The sequence below is a fragment of the Ursus maritimus genome, unplaced genomic scaffold, assembly GCF_017311325.1.
Source record: "Ursus maritimus isolate PB19 unplaced genomic scaffold, ASM1731132v1 scaffold_31, whole genome shotgun sequence".
NCBI classification, from domain to species: Eukaryota; Metazoa; Chordata; class Mammalia; order Carnivora; family Ursidae; genus Ursus; species Ursus maritimus.
In genome coordinates this window covers 28678648-28682694 of record NW_024425675.1, presented here as the reverse complement: position 1 = coordinate 28682694, position 4047 = coordinate 28678648, and the positions used below count along the sequence as shown (strand labels likewise).

At 38.5% G+C, this 4047-nt stretch overlaps 1 pseudogene; it reads left to right on the top strand.

The window, feature by feature from the left end:
- Window positions 1-2538: 2538 nt before the first annotated feature.
- On the top strand, window positions 2539-3564 carry LOC121106342 (annotated as a pseudogene).
- Window positions 3565-4047: the final 483 nt, after the last annotated feature.

The following is a 4047-nucleotide window of genomic DNA, read 5'->3' as shown; positions in this document are numbered from 1 at the left end:
TTCCTTATTTAACAAAGCATGAAAGATGCTGTTTATCATGCAGTGGAAATAACACAATTTGTTGTGTTCTAACAGGGCCAGCCAGTCATGATATCCTGGTGACTCTCAAAATTCATGTGAACAGTATATTCATTCTCCAAACTCATGAAGGCAGAGAAGAAAGATGAAGGATAGATTTTTGGTGAATGGTTATGCATCAAACTTACATAAAAAGAGGTGGCATCTATTTTTGACCTGAGACCAGAAACCCACGGAATCACATTCTTAAAAGATTTCACTTACTGTGCAACGAAAAAATCGTCACTAAAGGAACATACTAACACGGGTATTTGACATTTCCACCTGTCTTGGAAGCTTTGAGAAACAATTTTAAATGACTAGGAAAGCACATTTATAGTAACCTTTTTCTCTATCTTATAAGCTTATTATATATTTTAGAAATGAAGGAATTTCTTGTAATATATTCCTACAAGTAAAGTCACTCTCAAATTCATATAACATTTATATAATTTTGTTCAGAAGAATATATTATGGCTTATTTTAAATTGCCTAACTGTTGGAACAGTATCTGGGCATAAATATGGACAGGACAAAGAGCATAGAATATACTAAAATTTAATCATACAAATATTTTCTATCCAATTCCATTGGACAGAAAAGATGGAATTGTTATCCATTCATAGAATATAAAAATAAAGCAAAAAATACTCTAAATTGGACGCCCTTCAGCAGCTTTGGCCAAACTATACAGATGAGTTAAACAAGCTGATTTTTTTTTTATACTTGATACTCGGGTAACGCTACTTCCTCACAATTTTTAAAATTTATTTTGCAGTTTCCTGCACTAAAAATTACAGAAGCTATGACTAAAGTAAAATAAAATGTAGAATTAAATAAAAACTCAAGAAAAGTTTTGATCGGGTTTCCGAGGGTCCTTGAAATGGAGTATCTCACTCTTTTAATTAAACAAATAAATGTCAACATATTGAACTGAACTCTCTTCGTCCATCCGGGGAAGGAAATTTTAGAACTGGATGCTCTCAATCACCCTGTTTGGTTGTGTCTCCACCCTCCCCCCACCACCCATGGGTGATCCATTGATCAGCCAGGGGGAAACTCCAGCGGTGAGAAGAGGGGGTTAGGCTCACAAGCACTGTGTTTGGTGTTCAGTTTTGTTAATAGCAATTCTGATTCTTCCCGGTGCATCCAAAGGAATGGAGATGCAGATACCTTAGGTGGTAAGGGCAATGGTCTCCGTCCTCTGCTAGTGTTCTGTTATTTCTCTACAGATTTTCTACGGCCTTTGCACATCCTTAATTGCTCAATATCTCTTACATTATCCAAGGTCAGAAAAACCATATGGCTTTATAAAGATCAAAGAGTAGAGTCAGGAACCCACACTTTTTAAGTAAAGAACTCCCCTATTACCGATTTTAGAATCAAATGCACACGGCCCACTAACTATAAAAAATTTATGTGGCCAAGTTAACCTACTTGGAAGAAGAAGAATGTGTCCGTTAGGGCCGAAAGGACAAGCCCATCTTCCAGTGGGAAAATAGTAGAGTGTAGACATTAAGGGAAACAAAATTAAAGACACTGGATTGAGAGACTCCGAGTGGTAGGTACGAATGACAGAAAATGGAGAAATTAAATGAGAAATTAACCCCTCAGCCTCTGAGGTCACTCTTTGTGTTGAAATTCAGTTGTTTTAAAGAGTCTTTATTACTGGAGACATGATTTTCTCATAGCCAAGGAGAAAGTTCAATTACTGCGCCCAACTAATCGTCGTTTTAAATCATTTTTGTTTAACGATTGAGTGTATTGGACGGATTTGTCATACTCAGAATGAAACTGGTACAGATGAAATGCCTGTTAAGGGGCATTAACTTCACTATTTTCTCATTTGCTATAAAAGCCTGGCAAGTACCAAGAGTTGGGATAGACTGGGGCTCATTATCAGCCAAGTAAGGGAGAGAAGAGCTTCCTGATGGGTTTAAAAACAAGTAGCTTTTGGTTTAGAGTCTAGGGAAAGTTAGGGGGGAAAAAAGTCTCTGTCTTGTTTTCTAGGGTTGATGAGTTATCTCTCTTCTGCTGTTATAACTCACTTGTTTTCTACATCCCACCGCCCCAGATATGTTAATGGGTTTCTCTACTTCAACCCCATTTTTCCAGTCGTTACCACCCATGTGCCAATCAAACAATTACCTTGTCATTCCTTTTATAAGACCTTCTGTAAAGACCCACAGAATCCTTTCAGAATTATGGAGATCCAGTAATACTCAGATCATAAACATTGTTTTATTGAGCGTTTCATGGATAATTTGAGTAAAGAAACAAACGCCAAACTAGTAAATATTCTATGGAAATAAAGGGAGTATTTAAAAATTATTGAAATTTATTAAAAGCTGACATATGTTGTTTTTATGGCTTTTAGAGATTCTTGACAAAGGGAGTTGTGAGCAATTTTAATTGATGTATTTCAACTGTTGTCCAGTATGAGTTCACAGCAACAAACGGAGGACGGGCTGGAGCGCAGTTCCCAAAACTGGCTTCTTGCTGATGTAGCTCAAACTATGGTTTTATGCTTGCCAAGTGTGATTCTGTGTTTGACTCTGGAACCAGTCGTCATAATGCAGCCTTTGACAGTCCTCATGGACACATTTGAGTACTAGCTAAATTGGGAAAGCTGAAGAGACAAAAAAGGGTGGGATGTTACAAACTACAAACTTATTTCTGATTCTAAATATGTCCCTTTATGCTCAGATGGCGAGCGCCTTTTAACAAGCTACGTGTCTTCCCGGGTTCCATGTTAACATTGGGTGTGAGCCTCGGCATTAGCCTGGCTCTATCTTGCGCAAGTGTGCGCCATCAAATCAGAAATATGGCAGGTTCCTTGGCACCCATTTTTGGATGGACTGTTTCCAGGAAAAACAATGACTTACCAAGCAGTTCCAAGTGACGTACCCAGTGAAGAACATAAAGCTGCAATGGTTTACAGATGCCCAGGAAATAAACCAATCGCCAATTCTAAACGGCGTGAGGAAGAGCCATCGCTGAACGTAAAATCGCAACTGGGAAATGAAAAACCCTTATCAAAAAGAGGCTGAGAAAGCTGAAGAGCAGGGTGTGAGAAGTGGCCAGAGTCCTCCTGATCGGCCCACTCCTCCCCACAGAGCCACCACCAAAGACTGCCACTCAACCACCTCTTGAGAGCCTGAGACAGGTAAGCAGGTCAAGAACCCAAACAAGCAGCTCCAAGCAATCGAACAACTGAGAGAAGCAGCACCTGGAAAACGGCTAGAAAAACACTATTCAAAGAAAATGCAGCAAGAGAGAGCCTTTCTCCAGGAGCTGGAAGACACGGATTTGGGGATTTAAAGATTCAGGGAAAGCAAGTTCTCAAAAATTGAGACAAACACATCTGTTAAATCCACCGGCATCTATCAACTACCCATGTGTCCACTCTTAATGTTCATCTTTAACTTTAACCATTTATCTAGGATTAAAAAAAAGAAATAGAACAAGAAACCATAAAATATGTAAGAATATATCTAACGAGGGATGTCCAAGAACCCTACAGAATTGCCCCCTGTTTCAGAATCACCAATTTGGAAGTTGACCTACATGTACACGGTAAATTTATTTTTGACAAAGATACTAAGGTGATTCAATGAGAAGTAGAAAGTCATTTCGACAAGTGATACCAGAACATTCGACATAGACCCTTTACTCATAACCACAGATTTAAAAAACTTGGAATGGATCACAGATATTAATTAAAAATCTAAAACTAAAACATCTCGAAGAATATGTAAAACAGAATAAAAACTTCATGATATTGGATAAACACACACACACAACACACACACCCCTGAATCTTATAAGAAAAAATAATTAATTACTTGAACTTTGTTAAAATTAAAGCTATTTTTCTTCTAAGGATTAAGAAAATCACACAATCTGGGGCGCCTGGGTGGCACAGCGGTTGGGCGTCTGCCTTCGTCTCAGGGCGTGATCCCCGCATTATGGGATCGAGCCCCACATCAG